General features: G+C 35.4%; 1 long non-coding RNA gene and 1 other non-coding gene across 2 annotated transcripts; both read right to left on the bottom strand.

Moving 5' to 3' along the window:
* Positions 1–360: 360 nt before the first annotated feature.
* LOC141367313 (uncharacterized) lies at positions 361–21904 on the bottom strand. Its single transcript, XR_012371651.1, has 3 exons — positions 21818–21904; positions 744–1431; positions 361–599 (listed from the first exon to the last, which is right to left on the bottom strand). It is a non-coding gene; the product is annotated as an uncharacterized lncRNA (long non-coding RNA).
* On the bottom strand, positions 5152–13099 carry LOC129454622 (uncharacterized). The gene is made up of 25 exons (XR_012371650.1): positions 12726–13099; positions 12570–12596; positions 11353–12451; positions 11128–11267; positions 10813–11014; positions 10596–10712; positions 10276–10475; positions 9968–10115; positions 9061–9756; positions 8847–8962; positions 8579–8743; positions 8371–8415; positions 8163–8255; positions 8000–8074; positions 7816–7904; positions 7554–7656; positions 7315–7431; positions 7128–7231; positions 6893–7051; positions 6752–6815; positions 6500–6628; positions 6129–6224; positions 5915–6005; positions 5522–5625; positions 5152–5361 (listed from the first exon to the last, which is right to left on the bottom strand). It is a non-coding gene; the product is annotated as an uncharacterized protein (transcript).
* Positions 21905–23449: the final 1545 nt, after the last annotated feature.

Genomic DNA, 23449 nt, shown 5'->3' with positions numbered 1-23449 from the left:
AGCTGTTGACCATTTCGACCTCCTCAACTGCAGTTGTACCAGCACCTTCCTGATTTTTGCCAGATTATCTAACAAATGTGTGACACCTATATTACAACCATAAACAGTTACAGTGTATTACTAAGTAATACAAATACAGTTTCAAATGGTACGATAAAGAATATGCATTACCTGACACTTGGTTGAATGAGCCTTGGCATGCATGGCAGAAAGGAAAGGTCTCATCTGCAGTAAAGGTCTGAGGTTTTTCTGTTGCCATCTGCACAAAGAGTGAGCATTGTTGGGTGTACATGCCGGCCAGGTGAAGTGCTCTACACTGGATGTTTGCATGATCACAAGTGCAGAAATGACAGACTGAAAACAGAAGTTCAATAATTTGTGAGAAAGCATTAACAATGGGCACAGTAATATAGCTTAGAAAAAATGAGGCTGACAAATCACAAATAATCTGGTAGAACATGGATACCTGTAGCTGAAGCTTTGTATCTCTTCACTTCTGCTTCTTTTTAGTAGTGGACCTCCTTCAGCATTTTCTCCACCTATCTGACATTAAATGTACTCCCTTTAATGGCTGTTGCTTTGCCCTTGGGTTCCTCTGCCTTGCATAAAAGAAAGTGTGCCTTGTATGGTAATACTGAAATACAGCCAACTCTTGAGCAGTTCACACAATTATTGCACTCTAAATCGCACACTTTAGAATTATCACAATACTGCAAGAACACAATCTCAACAAATATACTCACCTTGATTTGAGCAAGAAGCATGTCTGCTATGAAAATAACACACTCTGCTCTCCCTCTGTCTTGCTCAGCAGCCATTTCAACAATACTACATTGGTCAGACAAAGAGGCATAGGCTAAGTGTTTTGGACAGTGAGAGAGAGAGTAAAATGAAAGAAAAACAAAAGAATAAAATTACAATACTTACTTGAAAACAGAGAAGCTTGCGAAAGAGTGAGTGACCCTTTTACTGTTTGTACACAATGATGACGTGGCAACGTATGCGCATGCAGTTTGGCAACGGAAGCATGGCAAGAATCAGCAGTGAAGCAACACAGACAGAGAAAGTTAGTTTAAAAAGTTGACTTATCTTCTACACAGTTACCAAATCCGTGTACTATAGTGGAGTGGATAGAAGACGTTAGAAGATGGCCAAATACATATACGTATATTATATTAGTGCAACCAAATGCTACAACCAGACGTTTTGATGTGGGGAAATCGTTTTAATAAACTTTCTGAGTTGCTTACACGTTAGAACCACTGGGAAATAACATCACTTCCGTTGCCAAAATGCGCACGCAGGCTATTTGATCACGTGGGCTGTAAAAGGGTCTATTGAAGTGGCTCTTAAAAGAGCCGTTGGTTATCTAAGAAAAAGTATAAACTGTGGGTGATGTTAACAGGGAAGGGTGGTGGGTACTGACCGGACCTGAGAAAAGAAAACAAAAACATGATTAATTCTCTTACAGCAAATTCTCCTAGGTTTGTCATATTATATATGCAGAACTGTAAAAAAAAAGGTAACAGTTATGCTACCTATAAATAAAGCATAAACTGCATAAATGAACAGTTCTGAATTCTGAATTCAGAGAAATAAATGAAATAATTATCTTGGTACTTGAAGCTTGGTTAGATATGGTTACTGTAGTCAAACTTTTACACACTTTCTTCTGACAGATTTATTAACAACAATTACAGAACATAACAATCAATTTTAATCCCTTCTAACGATCAATTGACATAAATGTAACTGCACAAACTAGCCTAATTATATTATATAAATAATATTAAATAATTAAATAAATCTATTCTGCTCACCAAGGCTGCATTTATTTGATATAAAAACACTTATAATGTGAAATATTATTGTAATCTGAATGTAAGTGCTGCTGACGGTGTCAGCAGCGATCGCTCTCTGTGATCGATTGGTTCCGCCTTGTATGTTTAGATGAGCAGATTTACAATGAACACAATTATTTACTTAAATCGGTTATTTTTCCATTTAGAGCTTATTTCACGAACTGCATTCCGCGCGAAATTAATAAAACTATTGGTTTAAAAACGCTAGAACAACTGTTTAGCAACATAATATGCAGTCACTGCAGCTTTCTGTGATTAATACATTAGCTGATTATCAAACAGTCATCCAATAATGTTTCTGACCTTAGTAACGTAAAAACCACTATAGATAACTCCATAGTCCACACACACAAATTAAATGTTATTTTAGGATTTCTTAAATGACCGCACCTGAACAACAATTATGTCCTAAATATGAGCCAATTGGATTCTGACCAAACGCGGAGAGGGGGTTCAATCTTCAGCTGGCTGGCAGGGGCAGCCACTGGCGGGTCACGTGACCCGCCAGTGGCTGATTGGAAGCTGCCAGCAGCAGGGATGGTTGGTCACGTGACCTATCAGATCACGTGACCCGCCACCGGCAGGTCACGTCACCTGCCATCCCTGCCAGTGGCAGCGATTTCTTAAAAGGGATAGTTTAACGTGTTTGGAAGTGATATGCATTGTCTTTCTTTCATTCAGCATGTTTAATGTCTATGCGTGTTAGTTATTTAAATATGAACTTTGATTTAAAGCTATTTTCATGCATTCACAACCGGTAGGGCGATCAGTAAGTTACAGCCAGCAGCAGAGTGACACAGCTCCTAATGGAGCGCCTTTCTTTTCTGTTCAAAACCGGATTTATTTGCTGTTTAATGGATCTGTTTTATGTGTCAGTCAAATGGTTATTAATGCTTTAAAGAATGGTTTTACTCTGCTTATGGATGTCTTCCAATAAACAATTATCATTTTGTAAACATTTATTTCGTTTAAGTTTTTTTTTAAATGAATTGATATGTAGGCTACTGGATGCATTCACAACCAGCTGTTTTGCGCGAACTTTGATGCGCACCCTCCTGCTATCAACAAAAGGATTTATATATTTTTTATCTGCATTTGTGCTTATGGATGTCTTCCAATAAAACATCATAATTTTGTAAACTTTTATCACGTTTAAGTTGCTTACAATCAAATGATCTGTATCGGATGCATTCACAGCCAGCCAGTGAGAGAAATGATCTGTACTGGATGCATTCTCAGACAGACCGTGTTGCGCAAACTTTTGACTGCTCTTCATAAAAGGAATTATATTATTTTTACTCTGATTTTGTGCTTACCGATGTCTTCCAATAATAAATCATTATTTTGTAAACATTTATCGCATTTAAGGTGCCTAAAATCAAACGATTTCTACTGGATGCTTTCACAGCCAGCCAGTGAGAGAAATGATCTGTACTGGATGCATTCTCAGACAGACCGTGTTGCGCAAACTTTTGACTGCTCTTCACAAAAGGAATTATATTATTTTTACTCTGATTTTGTGCTTACCGATGTCTTCCAATAATAAATCATCATTTTGTAAACATTTATCGCATTTGAGATGCCTAAAATCAAACGATTTCTACTGGATGCTTTCACAGCCAGCCAGTGAGAGAAATGATCTGTACTGGATGCATTCTCAGACAGACCGTGTTGCGCAAACTTTTGACTGCTCTTCACAAAAGGAATTATATTATTTTTACTCTGATTTTGTGCTTACCGATGTCTTCCAATAATAAATCATCATTTTGTAAACATTTATCGCATTTAAGGTGCCTAAAATCAAACGATTTCTACTGGATGCTTTCACAGCCAGCCAGTGAGAGAAATGATCTGTACTGGATGCATTCTCAGACAGACCGTGTTGCGCAAACTTTTGACTGCTCTTCACAAAAGGAATTATATTATTTTTACTCTGATTTTGTGCTTACCGATGTCTTCCAATAATAAATCATCATTTTGTAAACATTTATCGCATTTAAGGTGCCTAAAATCAAACGATTTCTACTGGATGCTTTCACAGCCAGCCAGTGAGAGAAATGATCTGTACTGGATGCATTCTCAGACAGACCGTGTTGCGCAAACATTTGACTGCCTTCATAAAAGGAATTATATTATTTTTACTCTGATTTTGTGCTTACCGATGTCTTCCAATAATAAATCATTATTTTGTAAACATTTATCGCATTTAAGGTGCCTAAAATCAAACGATTTCTACTGGATGCTTTCACAGCCAGCCAGTGAGAGAAATGATCTGTACTGGATGCATTCTCAGACAGACCGTGTTGCGCAAACTTTTGACTGCTCTTCACAAAAGGAATTATATTATTTTTACTCTGATTTTGTGCTTACCGATGTCTTCCAATAATAAATCATCATTTTGTAAACATTTATCGCATTTAAGGTGCCTAAAATCAAACGATTTCTACTGGATGCTTTCACAGCCAGCCAGTGAGAGAAATGATCTGTACTGGATGCATTCTCAGACAGACCGTGTTGCGCAAACATTTGACTGCCTTCATAAAAGGAATTATATTATTTTTACTCTGATTTTGTGCTTACCGATGTCTTCCAATAATAAATCATTATTTTGTAAACATTTATCGCATTTAAGGTGCCTAAAATCGAACGATTTCTACTGGATGCTTTCACAGCCAGCCAGTGAGAGAAATGATCTGTACTGGATGCATTCTCAGACAGCCCGTGTTGCGCAAACTTTTGACTGCTCTTCACAAAGGAATTATATTATTTTTACTCTGATTTTGTGCTTACGGATGTCTTCCAATAATAAATCATCATTTTGTAAACATTTATTACATTTAAGGTGCCTAAAATCAAACGATTTCTACTCGATGCATTCACAGCCAGCCAGTGAGAGAAATGATCTGTACTGGATGCATTCACAGACAGCTCAGACAGCCACCGTTGTACACCGAGATTATATCCTTAACTCTGCTGTAACAATTCTAATCGTATTTTAAATGACATAATAGAATCAAAATTATATAGTGCATGAATAAAATCATATATCACTTCAAGTATTGGTTTTCTCAGGTAATATTGATTGTGTTTTGTAAATGTTTACAAAACTACACAGAATATTTACATTTTTTAAAAGATATACGTTTTCTAAAATGTTCAACAAATGCTTTAAATGGATGAAATCCCTCTGCACTGTAAACTGCAATAAATTGAGAATACTCAGATTATTTCTCTCTGCTCAGTTGAGTACTGAAAACAGACAACTTAATTTAGTTGAATTGACCATATATTGTGTTTATTAATTAAATAAACTTTAATGTTGGATATATTGTCATTATATAATATATAATGTCTAACACACATCTCTAAGTGCTATCACAATCTCAATTTCTATTCTAATTAACCTAATCAGAGAGTTGAGGGGTTAAAGAGTTGTCCAATCTTCAGCTATCACAATCCCCACTGGCACATCCAGAATCAAACTGAGATCATCGGACATCTAGTGAAGATAATCAGACATTAACAATCAAATTATAGCAAAATAGAAACCATTTTAAATATTGTAAATTGATTAGCCTAAAGATAAAATGTCACACGGTTACACACAATTGGTTAATTTATATTAGGTAAATGTGACAGTCCTCATTAAAATAACTTACAAGCACTCTGTGAATGTATCGCTAATTCCCAAAAAGTTTTTAGCCTCGCCTTGAAAAGATTTGTGGTTCTGTCGACTGGCCAAAGAAACATTTCAAATTGTTACCTGTAAAACAGAAAGAAAACAATCAAATAAAATCATAACATACAATGTTGTTTAACTATAAGTAGGAGTTATAGTAAAGAATGTATCAGGTTAGGGTTATTAAATTACAATGACTTTTAAACCGTTTTCACAAACAATCGCCTATATGTACACATGCAGGTGTACACACACACACACACACACACACACACACACACACACACACACACACACACACACACACACACACACACACACACACACACACACACACACACACACACACACACACATACACACACATACACACACTATCTTAAAAATCTGGAATGTTCCAAAAAGGTGTTTTCAGCTTGATATCTGTGGAACCCCTCTGTCTTTTTCAGTATTAGAATGGTTATCTGTAAACAAGGAATAAAACATAATAAATAACAAGCATTCTATGTTGTGTGTGATACACAACATAGAATTACATTTTGTAAAGCATCATTTACATGCTATATTTTGAATATTATGCAGTATACCTCAGGGGTCATGACTTCCATAGCATAAGAGGGGCTGGACAAATCTTTTTTATTTAATTCCAACACCTTGTACACCTTGTCAATGATTCCTTCTGTCTATAAAAAAATACATTGTAGATGTTTCAGTTATTGGTCTTTGACATGAATTGTGGATGCACAATTTATTTAAATTAATTTAATTTCAATAAAGTAAAATTATTGTAAATGTAAAGATAATTATATATGTACTACAACACTATTACCATCAAGCAAAATGGACACATATTTGCGCATTATCATTCTACCTGTAGCATGTAAAGTAACAGTAAACTATGTAAAAGTCTATTACAAACAATATTAAAAAAAAAAAGTTTTACAAAAAAATCTTGTACCTGTTTTTCATTAAAAACAGAGATCCATAGGTTGCAATGACGTTTCAGTTTTGGTGCATACAATGGATTTTGGAACAAAAACATTCTTTGGGATCTTAAAGAACCCGATGTGAGGTCCTGATGCAGTTTCTAAAAGAAAAAGAGTTATTTTAGCACAATATTGTAATTAGTTATATATAAACAATTGTAAATCTAGTCTTAATGTTAAATATTGACTTGTGCCATTTTTATAACTTTTTTTATAACAATTACCAATATTTCTTCATCCTCCACCACTGTGTCAATGAGAAGTCCCTCTTCCAAAGCTTTGACTGTGCTGTAAAATAGACAAATGAATAAATAACTGTTGTTCAAGATGGTTTTGCTTGTTTTATGTTTATGATACTTGCTTACCTATCAAAAGAATGTGGTATTTTCAGATCACATCCACAGCTGAAAGGTGTGTTGTCTGAAACTGCTGCAGGGTCTATGCCAGCACAGTCTGTGTGTAACCATTTGTCGCACACATCACACTGAACCCACTTCATTTGTTTGATGTGTGGATGCAGGGTTCTAAAAACATAAACATTTTTGTAAAGTCTCATCATACAGGTATACGTACATTTGTATGTAATTGCATTTAACTTACGTTTTTCCTGTATTTTGAAAAATGCAGGCTTGTATGTCCTGTGCCAAGCAAGTGTTGGCGTCTGTCTCAATGTCACATTGGTCACCAACTGGAATCGGAAAGTCCTGTTCAATAGTACATGAAAACTTTGACAAAATCTGTTTTAGACAAATTCAACTAAAAAGTATTTTTTCCCTGATTATCTTACTTTGGTGGACACATCGTTCAACATGCTTGTTGCATGATAAACACGCAGGTGCGCCAGCTGACTTCTCTGAATAGATTCTGATGACATATTTTTGTTTTTGGCCTCCATTTCCGCTGCCTTATAAAGGACCAAAAAACATGTATTTTTTATCAAAGAATAATTTAATTTAAATAAGTACAAATTTTACCGAAATAAATGTTATATTCAATTGTATATATGAAATGAAAAATTCAACTTACAGTGCAAGCAAATACACCGCAGTTAAAACCATCACGTTGCTTCCACTGCTGGGGATAGCAAACAGTCCAGCCTTCTAGTGACCCATGTTCTCGAAAGGCCTCTCTAGAAAGATTGTAGGTAAAAATATATACACACATAATAAATACACACATAATATTTCATATCTTAGACAGGATGTATATGTAATGTTAGCAGAAAAAAATCTACAAGTAATGTATTGTTAATAGGTTTATTTTACAATGATGCTGACATATTAGTTACCTCAGAATCTCCATGTCATCATTTTCAATGGATGTGTACATCCCCATTGAATCATAAACACGGATTGTCTTTTCTGGGATATCGAAAACCTGAAAAGTTATTCAACCAAAAAGTTACAGTCAGCATATTAAGACAATGTGACAGCCCTGCTCATTTTCATGGTTGAAATCAGTGTAGACCTTACCCAAAGGATAAAGTGGTTTCCTTCCTCTGGTGAGACTCCCCCAACAATTCTTGGGAGCAGGATTTTTTCAGCATTCTACAATTGAAAGTATATATATGTAATTGTGGTAAGATAAACTTTTATTTTGACATATCGTTTGGTTATGTAATTAAATCACGCATACCTCAAAATTTGGACGATATGACCTTGGAATTTCCATTTTTGCTGTCCACTTTCTGTGCCACAAAATGAACATGTCTGTGTACAAGGCAACGACCTGTGTATAAAAATGAAATATGTATGAAACTTTATGATCATTAAAATTGTACATTAAATGGATTTTGCATGATACAATATTAAGTGAGTAGATCCTTGTATTGTTGGTTACTTACGTTTTCATTTTCTGCACCAAGTTGAGCAAGACGACAGTTCACAGCCTTTGAAATAAATATAAAATTAATATTCCACAATTTATAAAAAGAAAAAAACAACACAAAAATGTAAGCAGGGTGCTGAAAATATAATGCGGCACTGTGGTCAAATTCATGTAAGATTGTACAAAAATATTGCAAAGCATACAAATATAAATAGCACACTTACATTGTCTGTATACCAAGGCATGTGTTTGCTTGGATCTTCATCATGTAACAGAGAAGAGGGGCAAACACTTCTCAAGTCTTCCATAAACAGTATGGCATATGGTGAAAATCTCTGAACTACTTGTTTATCTCTTTTGAAGGTAATATACAGCTGTTTCAGCTTTTCCTGTCAAAAACAGAACACATTGATTACATGAGTATAAAGAAATGATTTTAAGTTCAGTTTTGAATAACCTGTATTTTGAAACTTTTATGAAGGCAGGCAATACCTTGTTTTGTTCACTTATAGGAAACATTGACACTGAGAAGCTTTCCAGGTCTTTATCAGTTGAGCGTTCTTGCAACTCAGCTGGTAACTGTGCAGATGTTGTTTGGTACTCTGGAACTATGATGAAAAAAGGATTAAATTAAACAAATAAAATGTACACCATGTTATAAACATACTGTTTAAATATATTAAATGTAAAGTACTGCATACTGTACCTTTGGCCTTTTTTACACCTATAAGGAGGTGCCCATGTGTCCCTATGTGTACTTTTTTGTGAGAAGTTTTTTCAATGTCCTGGAGGAAGGCATTGTTGATCCTCTGGTTATGCAGATGGAAATAAAGCCTCAAGGAAAACATGTAATGGATGTCCTTCATTTGACACAGAAAGTACTTGTTTGTTGACAGCTCTTTGTTTATTTGTTCAGCTGATGCAGAATTAACTATACAGGCTAGATCTGACATTAGTTTCAAGCTCCTCAGTCTCTCTTCAGGTCTTTTTTGGTTTTTTTCATGAAATCTGTCATAAAGGGAATACCGTTCACTTGTTCCAGTCACAGGGTGGGGAGAGGTAAATCTGTCAGTTGAATCTTCTTGAAGTAAAGTTGGACCCACTGAGCTTCTTTTGAGAGTATTAATCCATTCATGCTTCACTTTTAATTTTTTGTCCAAGGCAGCAGAAATATTTTCTGTAGTTGGAGCACAGAGCCTGCCGTCATGTGGCTGGAAAAACTTTTGATTGGTCCGATTATTCACGTGTCTGGCAACACGACCAGCTATGTCAGAAATGAACACAGTGGGTGGGTGTTTGAAGCTCAGGAGAGCGTCACCATGGTCTCGAGCTGATTCCTGCCACCACAAGGGTGATTCGTAGTACACAACGCCATGGGTGCACCCAAGATGCAGTACCCCTCCTGAGTAATAAAAAAAACATAATTCATTTCACCCAGTCTATAGCTATTTATTCACTATTTGAGGTTAGGAATCGAAGCTAATCAGTCATGTCCGTGTTTTTAGTCCATTTTCATTACAGTTGTAAAGTCAAAAAATTATAATGAATATTCTGAATGTTTTTTGTCATATAATTTATGCTCATTCTTGTTGACAACCACATGCATATCTTACCTCCTGTTTTATGAAGCTTTACAAACATTTTTGGATATACATCTTTATACAGAAGAAGTTCCTCCAGCCGGTTAATGAGGTCAGACTGTGAGCCACTTGCTGAAACACCCAGTGCATTGCAGGCTTTTCTAAGATCATCTTTTCGTGGCTTGTTAAAAATGCATTTTTCAATGTTATTCAGTGATGCATACAACCGCGGCTAAATCATTAATTTATACAAGTACCACATTGTCTCCAAAGTTCTTAGTACTAACCAATACATAAACTCCATAAATACACTTTAAGATGTAATGTGCATGTTGAATTACCACTTTTGTGTCCAGAATTTGCCGTATCTTGTCCTCATCAACTTCCTCATTTGCTCTCTTTGGACACAATCTGTCCTTTTGGGAGAGTCCTTTGTAAATCTCAGTCTTTGGAATTACATTTGACATTCTGGAATATTGTCCAATCCATGGTGTAAAAGCAGAATAACTCAGAGAGCTAGAAAAGGGATTGCTGCATGTATCTAAGAAATAGAAATTCAATATAATGTAATACTGAACAAATAAATAAATAAATAAATACGTATTTGATTATTTAAAATATTTAAAAGAATATCTTATAGAAATATATTAGAAAAACTTACCATCACAGAATCCTGTTGCAATTATCTCCTTTTCGAGGTTTTCCCATCTTTCTGTAACATTCACCTGTGTGTCCTGGGACGTGCTGTTGGTCAGATCTGGCCGTTTCATCAGATGCACTAGACATAAAGAATACACAAAGATCAGAAAGTGGGATGTCTTTGTGATAAGTTTGAGATTATAACAGCCTTAACAGGATAAGATAAACTAACTTCTTACCTGGCAAGTCAAAAGCCACTTTCCAGTTTGTGTCTGCAATCAGTATAGGAGCATGATGTCCACAACGATAGCAGAAGAAATTATATGAATAACTTCTCAATGCACTGAAGTGGTAAAAGGCTTTTCTTAGTGTGTTGTGTGGAATATACACTTTGCTGTGGTCCTCCAAAGTGCGTAATAAACGTCCAACAGCAATGTGATTCTGTTGCAAGGAGATATTTTAATTGTGATTACCAGACAATATATAATATTCAAGTGAAGGTTAAATCCAACTACTAATATAAAATGCATTTTTCAAAAGTTTTTTTTACTTACCGAAAACCCTGTGGTCAAAAGTGAACACAATGGGATTGTGACAAATACTTTGTCATTGAAATTGTGAAAACCTGATTTGTATTCTTGGAATCTAACTGTGTTACCACACACTGGGCATTTTTTTATGTAAACATGAATACCTGGTGAAAAAAAATGAACATCTACATATATAATAAAAATACATATTTGCTATAACAAAATAACACGTTAAGTGTAACAAAATACCTTTGTGCACAGAAAACAGTCCATAAATGGTGGCATGCTTTGTCTTCAATTGCGCCTCGCCAAGGTTGGGGGGACATGGTCCTGGGCAGTACGGGCACTGTGTCTCTTCAGGCACAAAGCTTTCAGGTACAGGCATTTCAGTGATTATTAAATCTTGCGGTAGATCTTCTGGGATTCTTTTAATCTTCAAAAAGTACTCTGTCATTTGAATGACCCCTGATTCTGTCTCATTTGGTTGTTGTGGCTCATCATCCATCTCTTCTTGCTCGTTAAGGTCTTCTATTTCTTCTGGAGTTACATTAACATCCTTTTGTAGGAACTCTGGACGTTCCTGAAATATCCACCACATGCATAAATATCGGTGAACACAACTCTGTCTGTGTTTGGTGCCCCTACACTGGCAGTGCCATTTACCAGATATTGTGTCAAATGTCACGATTGTTCTCCCAAGCAGACACCAACTGTCTTTGAGGTTGGTGAATACAGAGAAGTAGATGTATCTCTGTGACAGGCCATGTTCTCCCCAAAAAACAGGAAAGACACAATCAACTCCCTCTTCACTGGACTTCAAATGTAGGTCCCTACATTCCTGAAGCCTAGACTTGGAGATTAATCCTTTGTCCAGCATTTTGTCCAAAGAGATACTGTTCAGTGGTGGTGGAGGAATGTATCCTTCTGCCGTACATGACCTTTTAAGGTGGCGACACTCAGTTGCAGGATATCCACTCCGGGTGGCTATACTTGACATGTCCCTACATGTTTCTGACTCACAAAATAATCTATCAAGGTGAGGTGACTTAATAATGTGGACTGGAAGTCTTGGCCCATGTTGCTCCTTTGGTGTCACATATATAGCATTTTTTTTGATCTACGCAAAGCATAGGTTCCTCCAAGCCGTGTTGCATCTTCTCATGTCTCCTTAAATTTGATGTAGTGGAAAACTCAATCCTGCATGTCTGGCATTTCAAATGTGCCTTTTCCGGAGGGAGGTTTCTCTTTACAGGTGTCTGGTGTTGGAGTTGTTTCTGAGCTTGCTCTTCCAAGGATAGCTTTTCCTCTGAAATAGAATCTTTTATTGCCCTAGTGGTTTGCGGGTCCACTAAAACAATAAAATAATCTATTATGACCAATTTAATAATGCATTTCTGCTATAATAAACTACTGAACTGGAGAGTAATGCCATGTTAAGTTTTAAATTAAGGTAAAAGTTGTCATACCTGAAGATTTCTCTGCCATTTCACAACCTATGAATGAATGGATGGATAAATACATAATAAAGATGATATCAGAGTACAGACATTTGGCATTTGAGGTATGAAATCGGCTGCAACTAAGTTCATTTTGCTAGATGATATTAAAGAAATAATACAAACCATGTTTTTTCAAATGTGTTTTGAAATCCACAGCTCTCTGTATAGTTTTTGCACACTTAGAACAATGCCAGTGGCTCCTGCCATGTGCTCCATCAGTGCAGTAGCAAGGTATAGTAAACTTCACTATAAGCAAATCACAAATACACGTTAGCCATTAGTTAGACGTTAGTTAGACGTTTATTAACGGAAAAAGAGGCATGATCAATTATTGATCAAATAAATTACCTGAATTTGCTTCTTTGTAAAATATTGCGCCTTTAAAATGACGCTGTGACAGATGATGCTGAATCATTGGGACAGAAATCCTGCAGTAAATACAGTCTGTCTCTTCACAAAGACCATAGAGTTCATCCTCAGAAGCAAACTCAAATGATCTCCCTACAAGGAAAGATATAGACCATTTGAACAACTAAGATTGTTGTATTGAGTTACATGCTTGTAAATAACTTGTTAAGCTATGTGCTTGTTATAGTAAACCCTATGGCCTGGTTTCCCAGCTAGAAGAAAAAGGTTCCAAGAACGCTCCCAGAAAGTTCCCAAGGTTTCCAAAAACATTTTGCCAATGTAAAACTGTCCAGTTTTCTTTAAGTTCTAGGAACGTTTCTGTTGTCTGAAGGTTAGAGGAATGTTACATCTTACCATTTTTAAACGTTATGACAATGTCATGCTTTAATGTTCACACAATGTTTTAAACAACAACTGTTTATTATATTGACTTGTTTAATTGTTATGTAAATGATAGAGAAACATTGCATTTTATTATTTTATAAAACATTATTTCTGAATGTTCATTAAATATATTGCTGTAGAAAACACAATTCACTTATTAGGTTTGGATGTTGATGTTTTGTTTCATTTGGAGTCTCACTTGTTGTGATTGGTGTTTGTTTTAGTTGGACTTTTGACCCTTGACTTTTTGCTTTCTATTTTTTTCCCTGGTTATGTTAACTTTGTGTTAATGCACCGCATTTGTTATGAACATGTAAAGTTAATAGTGTAATTCTGTGGTTGTTGGTACATAGTGGTAAAGATCATAACCTAATTAAATTACTAGTCAAAAGTTTATTTTCTGTCAAAAATGTAAATGAGATCCAGCGCTTTCACAACAGTTTGTCATTAAGGAGTTTAAGAAACTTTGGACAAAAAATATCTGCTGTATAATTGGGATGCACAAACATCAAGAATCAGAGTATGACTCTAACCATGGTGACAATTAAATGAAAAACTTCATGCTGCAGTGCATGCTGGGTATTAACAAATTACAAATCTCATTCAGGATTCCCAACATGCACTGCAGCATGGATAAATAAGGATTTTTTTTAAAATGTATTTGTCACCATGGTTGAGATTCATACTCGGATTCTTGATGTTTGTGCATCCCATTTATACAGCAGATATTTTTTGTCCAAAGTTTCTAAAACTCCTTAATGACACACTGCTGTGAAAGCGCTGGATCTCATTTGCATTATTGACAGAAAATAAACTTTTGATTAGTAATTTAATTAGGTTATGATCTTTACCATTATGTACCAACAACCACAGAATTACACTATTAACTTTCCATGTTCATAACAAATGTGGTGCATTATCACAAAGTTAACATAACCAGGGAAAAAATAGAAAGCAAAAAGTCAAGGGTCAAAAGTCCAACTAAAACAAACACTGATCACAATAATGGTAACTTAAAATGAAACAAAACATCAACATCTAAACCTAATGAGTGAATTGTGTTTTCTACAGCAATATATTTAGTAAACATTCAGAAATAATGTTTTATAAAATAATAAAATGCAATGTTTCTCTATCATTTACCTAACAATTAAACAAGTCAATATAATAAACAGTTGTTGTTTTAAACATTGTGTGAACATTAAAACATGACATTGTCATAACGTTTAAAAATGGTAAGATGTAACATTCCTCTAACCTTCAGACAACCCAGAAACGTTCTTAGAACTTAAAGAAAACTGGACAGTTTTTACGTTGGCAGAATGTTTTGGGAACCTTGGGAACTTTCAGGGAACGTTCTTAGAACTTTTTGCTTCTAGCTGGGTTTACCCATTCTCACCAAAAAGCGTACAAACGACAGGCAGTGTGATTAATGGTTTGAAAATAGGACAAAAAAGTTGAGTAACCAAAACGTGAAAGTGACACAAACAGAAAACGTGACACGCTCACGTTCAAACCCGGCAAATACGTGACATTTTCACGTTGGTCCATACGTGAAATAGTCACGTATTTGCGTGATATAGGGTTGTGCAATAGATATGACAAATTCCGATTTTGCGTGCATATGATACGCCAGTCCTTCACATTCACTTATATGGCGAATCGTTTCGTGCCGTATTTATTGTTTTCTCATTTGTTTTCTGTTTTTTAAACCATTTTCGCTTGGGTGTAGGGTTAGATTTCAGATTTGTTTAAGCAGGTTATTTAATATACAGGTTTCTCCATGTTTTTGTTTATATTTAAGCATGGTCGCTTGGAGTTGGGGTTAGAGATGGGGTTTGGGTAGGATGTCATTTTTATATAACAAAAAGTTGTTCTAACCCTAAACCCAAGCGACAATGGTAAAAAAAAACAGAAAACAAATGAGAAAACAATAAATAAAACGGCACGAAACGATTCGCCATAAGTGAATGGGAAGGACTGCCGTATCACGCAAAATCGGAATTTGGCGTATCTTTAGCATGATAATCACACTGCGTGTCATGTCTTGTCTGTAAAACCATGGAAATATCTTTCAATGTGCCAAAAAGCACTAACATACATAATAAAACATTATTTATGGCAATAGGAAAAAGTTGCAACGAACATAAAAAATAAACAGGTTTAACTTGCCTGCCATGACTGCGATTTCTGGAATGTATTTCAAGTACCTATAAAAATACATTGAATATATATATTACAAATTAACAAACGTTATTAATAGTATAAACGATTACTTATTACTATCTTACTTACCTGGCACAGCAAAGACTTGCATAGCCTTGAAACGTTCCGTAAAAGAAGTTCTGTAGAGAGTTTGATCAACTGATCGCTACGAATTCGTTGCTAATTGTGAAATAATGTGCGAAATTCAGCTAAGAACAACCGCCATATTTCCAGCCAATAACGTTAAGAGGTAGACCACACCTTTTAGTGGAGGCAAAGTGGGGTGGGGTGTAGTGTGAATCATTTTTTATTAACTAATGTTACAAACTAATGTATAGAAATATAACCCTGTTTAGTTAGTGTTAATTATAACGCTATTTAGTTATATTTTTCATTTAGCGTAATCTTTTATCCAAAGCGACTTAAAAGTGAGAAGTCTTCGCAAATATAAGTGCTCACAAAACAAATTTCAGGGGTTGCTTAGAGTAGTATAAGCTTGAAATACAATAGGCAGGGATTAAAGGAAAAAGATAAATAATTATTTGCACTTATTAAATTGGCCTAATAATATAGGTTTACTAGTGACATTTGGATTAACATTACTATAAAGAAAATTAAAGAAGAAAAGTATCACTATACATATTAAACAAAGTACTGTCAATTTGTTATATCACAATTATAATTTTCATTATCATTAAAAATTATTTTACTTAGAAATCGAAAATCAACAAAAACAAATATCCAAAAAAACCTTTACATGTTAAAAAAATTAGTTTTGTCAGCAACAAAATGTGGTGTAACGCAAATGATGTTTAACAAAATAATCAATATTATTTATTGTAAAAACAATACTTAAATATAGCTGCAAGCAGCAATTGCGGGGTCAAGCACCTTCAGCGCAATGAGCACCCAAAGCACAACAAGCAACTTACAACGTAGCAATCACCCAAGGCGCATTGGGCACCCAACTTTTTAATTTGTAGTTTATTCATCTACTTATTTATTATATTGAATATGTTTATGCATGTATCTTATAATTTATGCACTGTTTTTATTTATTTATTCTTTTGCTTTTCTTTGTTTATTTGATGCCAATTTGTCACAAATCTTTTAAGATCTTCTGTTTACGTGCTCTTATAGTTTCTTCCTCGGGAAGACACATTGTATATTGTACATGCCTACATTAAAAAAAACATGTCAAAAAAAATTCTGTTCAGTCATTTCTGTGCGGCTCACTCCAAAGATCATCTTTGCCAAAATTCACAACAATTGAATCAAATTTGAAGGAGGAGTAGCGAATAAACGGAATACTGTATATTTCAAAATGGCAGCTACTGTAATGGGTGGAGTTTTACTGTACGTCATTAAAAACAATAAGAGCAATCACGTGTACTCAGTAGAATTTAATAGATCAAATGGATCACCAGTTATAACCATTTGAACATTGAATTTTTGAGCTGCTGGTGGCGCTATAGAGTTAGAGCTAGAGAACCCATTTTTGGTCACATGACTTTTTAAGACCACCACTACAACTGTGCCAAATTTCATCATTTTCCTACTTACAGTTCATAGGGCTGCTGCCATAGACTCCCATTGGGAAAGAAGAAGATGAAGAATAATAATACTGACAATTCCAATAGGTGCCTCAGCACCTTCGGTGCTTGGCCCCTAATAATAATAATACTAACAATTCCAATAGGTGTCTCAGCACCTTCGATGCTTGACCCCTAATTATGTAAAAATCTTAAGGCCGAAAACTTGTCAAAGATTTATTTAATGGGCAGTTAACGCCAAAAACTTGTCAAATATTATTTTGATGGGCAGTTAAGGCCGAAAACTTGGCAAAGATTAATTTGATAGGCATTTCATGCAGAAGACATGGCAAATACAAATTTGATAGGCAGTTAACGTAAATAAAAAATTGTTAATATGGAGAACAGAAAGATATAATAGTGTTTATACAGAATATAGATACTTCAGGTTTATGAATGAATTTTAATTGTTTATTCCATATTTTTATAATAATTCTAATGACTTACAATTATTCCTTAATAAATTTAACTACAACAAAAAGTTGCAACAACAGTAAGTAATTATATAAGAAGTAAGATATTTTAGAGCGTATTATACAAAATATATATGAAATAAATTATTTTTATTGAGATCTATGGGAAAAATATAACAAAACCGACAAATTCCAATCAAATATAGACCGTCTGTTATTTTTCAAGCAAACAAATGGGAACTAAGTCTAGCAAACACAAAAACAAATTACAGAAAATAAATTTGAAAAGAATTAATCAGAAAACCTATAAAATGTTGCTAAAATATAATGTACAATCTCAAAAGGTCATATGAAATAATCTGACATGACACTCTTTTGACGGGTATAAAAATATCGGAAAATGCTATCAATGCATAAAACGAATTCTTATCATTTCACATATTGTTTACATTATGGAGTGACATGAACAAGCGGATCTTCAAACATACCAAATTAAATACCTTCCTTACACAAAATGAAGAGAGGAGACAATGCAACGATAAATTAAGAGGAAACAGCAGCCTAACGATACTAAAATTGTAGATTGGCCCTAATCATCCATCATATTGAGAGAAACCAATACAAATGGAAAGTAAAAAATATATTATTTCTTTTGTGGAAAGCAGGAGGGTGCGCGTCAAAGTTTGCGCAAAACAGTGCTGAGGTGACTGTGAATGCATCGAATTTAGATCATTTGAAATTAAGCGCCTTTAAAGTGATAAATGTTTACAAAATGATGATTGCTTATTTTAAGACATCCATAAGCACAAATGCAGAGTGAAAAATTTATATGATTCCTTTTATTCCTGTAAGCACAAATGAAGAATAAAAAAGGCACCATAAATGCGATAAATGTTTACAAAATGATGATTTATTATTGGAAGACATCGGTAAGCACAAAATCAGAGTAAAAATAATATAATTCCTTTTGTGAAGAGCAGTCAAAAGTTTGCGCAACACAGTCTGCCTGAGAATGCATCCAGTATAGATCATTTCTCTCACTGGCTGGCTGTGAAAGCATCCAGTAGAAATCGTTTGATTTTAGGCACCTGAAATGCGATAAATGTTTACAAAATGATGATTTATTATTGGAAGACATCGGTAAGCACAAAATCAGAGGAAAAATAATATAATTCCTTTTGTGAAGAGCAGTCAAAAGTTTGCGCAACACGGTCTGTCTGAGAATGCATCCAGTACAGATCATTTCTCTCACTGGCTGGCTGTGAAAGCATCCAGTAGAAATCGTTTGATTTTAGGCACCTTAAATGCGATAAATGTTTACAAAATGATGATTTATTATTGGAAGACATCGGTAAGCAGTAGCACAAAATCAGAGTAAAAATAATATAATTCCTTTTGTGAAGAGCAGTCAAAAGTTTGCGCAACACGGTCTGTCTGAGAATGCATCCAGTACAGATCATTTCTCTCACTGGCTGGCTGTGAAAGCATCCAGTAGAAATCGTTTGATTTTAGGCATCTCAAATGCGATAAATGTTAACAAAATGATGATTTATTATTGGAAGACATCCGTAAGCACAAAATCAGAGTAAAAATAATATAATTCCTTTTATGAAGGCAGTCAAAAGTTTGCGCAACACGGTCTGTTTGAGAATGCATCCAGTACAGATCATTTCTCTCACTGGCTGGCTGTGAAAGCATCCAGTAGAAATCGTTTGATTTTAGGCATCTCAACTGCGATAAATGTTTACAAAATGATGATTTATTATTGGAAGACATCCGTAAGCACAAAATCAGAGTAAAAATAATATAATTCCTTTTATGAAGGCAGTCAAAAGTTTGCGCAACACGGTCTGTCTGAGAATGCATCCAGTACAGATCATTTCTCTCACTGGCTGGCTGTGAAAGCATCCAGTAGAAATCGTTTGATTTTCGGCACCTTAAATGCGATAAATGTTTACAAAATGATGATTTATTATTGGAAGACATCCGTAAGCACAAAATCAGAGTAAAAATAATATAATTCCTTTTGTGAAGAGCAGTCAAAAGTTTGCGCAACACGGTCTGTCTGAGAATGCATCCAGTACAGATCATTTCTCTCACTGGCTGGCTGTGAAAGCATCCAGTAGAAATCGTTTGATTTTAGGCATCTCAACTGCGATAAATGTTTACAAAATGATGATTTATTATTGGAAGACATCGGTAAGCAGTAGCACAAAATCAGAGTAAAAATAATATAATTCCTTTTGTGAAGAGCAGTCAAAAGTTTGCGCAACACGGTCTGTCTGAGAATGCATCCAGTACAGATCATTTCTCTCACTGGCTGGCTGTGAAAGCATCCAGTAGAAATCGTTTGATTTTAGGCATCTCAAATGCGATAAATGTTTACAAAATGATGATTTATTATTGGAAGACATCCGTAAGCACAAAATCAGAGTAAAAATAATATAATTCCTTCGTGAAGAGCAGTCAAAAGTTTGCGCAACACGGTCTGTCTGTGAAAGCATCCAGTACAGATCATTTCTCTCACTGGCTGGCTGTGAATGCATCCAATACAGATCATTTGATTTTAAACACCTTAAACGTGATAAATGTTTACAAAATGATGCTGTTTTATTGGAAGACATCCATAAGCACAAATGCAGATTAAAACAAATGTATAAATCCTTTTGTTGATAGCAGGAGGGTGCGCATCAAAATTCGCGCAAAACAGCTGGTTGTGAATGCATCCAGTAGCCTACATATCAATTCAATTCAAGAAACTTAAACGGGATAAATGTTTACAAAATGATAATTGTTTATTGAAAGACATCCATAAGCAGAGTAAAACCATTCTTTAAAGCATTAATAACCATTTGACTGAAACATAAAACAGATTCATTAAACAGCAAATAAATCCGGTTTTGAACAGAAAAGAAAGGCGCTCCATTAGGAGCTGTGTCACTCTGCTGCTGGCTGTAACTTACTGATCGCCCTACCGGTTGTGAATGCATGAAAAATAGCTTTTAATCAAAGTTCATATTTAAATAACTAACACGCATAGACATTAAACATGCTGAATGAAAGAAAGACAATGCATATCACTTCCAAACACATGAAACTATCCCTTTTAAGGAATCGCTGCCACTGGCTGTCACGTGACCCGCCAGTGGCTGAGTGTCGGGTCACGTGTCCCGCCAGTGGCTGAGTGTCGGCCGCCAGTGGCTGAGTGTCGGGTCACGTGACCCGCCAGTGGCTGCCCCTGCCAGCCAGCTGAAGATTGAACCCCTACTGCAAACGCGTGCGACTTGTCTGTTGCCTTAGCGGTGATATTATATTGCTAACGTTGCAACAAAGACTTAACATAAACACAGGATTTACTAGGGATGGCTGACGCGAAACAGTCGTTCCGAAGCTTTGCGAGATCCCGAAGCGCAGATGTGTCGAAACACTGATCCGAAGCGTGATTCAAAACACCCATGTCACGTGACTATGACCAAATAAAGCCTCGAAGTGTTTCACTAAGTGTTTCATCAGGTGTGGTCTGCCGAATCAGCCTTTGATTGGCACGGTCGGGAACAGACAACACAATCGCACATGTGTATAAAAGTGAAATAAACGCATATTGACCTTGTGGGTTTTTGTGAGAGGAGTTTTTTTAAGGCTGGAGAAATTATCTGTAAAAAAAGAAGTAGGCTAATTCCTTCCACACACAGCAGATATTTATATGTGACATGGTGGCTTGATATATTTTATTAATTTCTTATTGTTTATGTGGTATTTATTTATTTATTAAATAGACCATCTTACAGTTATTGACAATAATGAGCCTAAAAGCTCATGTAGTTGTCAAACAGATGTTAAAACAACAACAAAAAATATGTAACTTAATTGTGACAACGGTAATAGTAACGCATTTTCCGAGGTTCGATCCAAGGTTTTTTTTGCATGAGAATCGATGACACTATCCACTCTCCCACCTATTCACTTGTGTTAATCAATCAACAGGTGGGATACAATTTGTCAGCGCTCGTCTAAAACCTTGTCAAGGCTGCTCTATGGTAATACGTGCGATTGACCACTAGATGTCACTGTGGAGGCGGTTTCGAACCATGTTTCGAAGCCTCGACACAATTGATTCAACTGTTTCAGTGTTTCACGAAGCCTCGCTCTGCCCATCACTAGGATTTACTCAATTTTAGTAACATTAATCACCAAATTTCCAAGAAAGCCTTACCCATGGAGCTCGAGAGAACGCAATATCACTGCGTCGCTTCTCTTGTTGAAGTTGTTGGGAATAAGAAATTATCGCCCCCTATTGGTTATCATCCTCACAAATGCGTGTCATTTTCACGCCTAGAGGAGGCAAAGCGTGACATTGACACGCATCCTCTAGTGGACCAGCGTGTCTATTACACGCTTTAGCGTGATACTTACATTTACAATATTTACTTTGTTAATAAAATATTGTCTGTGTTCTTGTGTAAACTTTAATTTAATTTATCTGAATATTGTCGGAGTCTGTCATGTTAACTGGGTACAGTAACAGCTTTTTGTGCACATAGGCTGCTAGAATAATCGTGACTATTTTTATTTTACGTATTTATTCAGGTCACCAAAATGTTAATAAGACTTTGCCACTTGAAATGTGTGTAAAATAATCAATTTCTGATCGTTTTACTACTGCACAATGTGGCTGTATGCGTAGACAAACACGCCGCGTCAGAGTTTATTCAGCTCATTGTATTTGAAACTTCTACACTGTTTGTCATTTTGAATGTACACTTAGTGTCATGTGTTTTACTTGTCATATTTGACAAACAAATCTTCAATAAAATAACTGGAAAATTGCATTGTTTATCATTGATAATTGATGGTTCAGTATGAAATAAATTCACTTTACATTAATACTGTAAATAGTGCTGCTATATAGTAACAGATGGCATGCAGTGTTTATGAAGTAAATATTAAATCCTTAATAACATATTTTACCTGGCCCACTTATTCATATCTTTCATAAAATATCAAAACTGCAAGTGGGAGATACTACAGACATTGTAATTTTTGTTAGTGATTTTAAAGTATGTAAAATCACTTCCCAGCCAACATTGATATGTGGGCCCCACGTGGGTCCCATCTGGGCAGCATGGGTTGCATGTGGCCATGGGCTTAACATGGGTAATATGGGTCCCATGTGGGTTGGCTATGTGGGTCCCATATAGGTATACCCATGTTGGATGATAATATGGGACCCATATGGGACCTATGTGGGCAAAATAATTTAATGCTTAAAATACATTTTATATACATTTAAACTCTTAAAATTACTACTTTTGGTTGATAGTCACTTTTATACAAAGAGCAAATAATGTCACAGATAGGATCTGATCAGTATAAAACATTTTAAATAAAAATGCATTATTGTTTACATTTCATTGTGATATTTGTAATGTTTACCTGCCAATTATTAATTTTAATTTGCACAGCTGAGCATGAGTGAAAATAAGAAATGTCAGAAAGTTCATCAGTTTGTTAGTGTGTTAATTATGTTGGCTTTGAAAAACCGTTTGACTCGTGACTCAGAGTGTAATCACTAGTGGATGCCAATTTTCTCCCTAGCAACCAAATACAGTACCCTAGCAACAGAGTAAACAAAGCCTTATATCTCAGCATCAGAACATCGTAGGGACACAGGGGTTGGACCATTTTACTTGTGACTCGGCATGTAATCACTAGTGGATGCCATTTTTTTTCCCTAGCAACCAAATACGGTACCCTAGCAACAGAGTAAACAAAGCCTTATATCTCCGCATCAGAACATCATAGAGACACGGGGGTTGGACCGTTTGACTCATGACTTAGAGTGTAA

This window comes from Misgurnus anguillicaudatus, chromosome 2 (genome assembly GCF_027580225.2).
Source record: "Misgurnus anguillicaudatus chromosome 2, ASM2758022v2, whole genome shotgun sequence".
Taxonomy (NCBI): domain Eukaryota; kingdom Metazoa; phylum Chordata; class Actinopteri; order Cypriniformes; family Cobitidae; genus Misgurnus; species Misgurnus anguillicaudatus.
Note: the sequence above shows the minus strand (reverse complement) of the source record. Positions and strands in the feature narration are given on the sequence as shown.